Source organism: Bison bison, unplaced genomic scaffold (genome assembly GCF_000754665.1).
Source record: "Bison bison bison isolate TAMUID 2011002044 unplaced genomic scaffold, Bison_UMD1.0 scf7180017854340, whole genome shotgun sequence".
NCBI lineage: Eukaryota > Metazoa > Chordata > Mammalia > Artiodactyla > Bovidae > Bison > Bison bison.
Genome location: NW_011484913.1, coordinates 1046 through 1681, shown reverse-complemented (window position 1 = coordinate 1681; position 636 = coordinate 1046).

Below are 636 nucleotides of genomic sequence, written 5' to 3'. Positions count from 1 at the left end.
CCAGGAAAAATTTTTCTCGTGAGAGGGTGGTTAAGGAAAGAGGAGAAAGCAGGATGTGTTGTGTTCCACCACCCCTCTTAGACAGGGGTGATCCCAAACCTTGAGGGGCCACTTGATGTCAGGGAGGGCCAGTAACACCTCAAGTGAAGATGGCCTGGGGGGAGCTCTAGGGAGTGACATGCTAGGGCCTCATAACCTGCCAGGAATGAAGAAACATCTCCACAGTTAGGCAAGGCTGGGATAGTGGTGGGGAGGAGGGCAGCAAGGAAGCGCTCTTCTCCCACCTGATGGTTAAAGTGATTCATTTCTTTCAGATCTATCCCAACTGCAATTTTCAGAGAGACAAGCCTCTCCTCCTGCAGAACATCTGGAGGAAAGGTGACCCCAGAACAACTTCTCAGCCTACTGCCAGTGCAACAGCGACCACAAAGACAAAGAAGCTAGCGGTGGCAACCAGACAGTCTCCTCGACTCCACCACAACCAGTGGACCCAAGAGGCGGGCAAGAAAGTCCAGAAGGGAATGCCACCTGCTCGCAGAATGCCCAGCTGGTGCTCATTTGTGTTCTCTGGCCTTTGGTCTATGGCCAGTGTAGCCAGGTGGGCTGGGAGAAACCATCTCCACAGCGAGCAGGGTG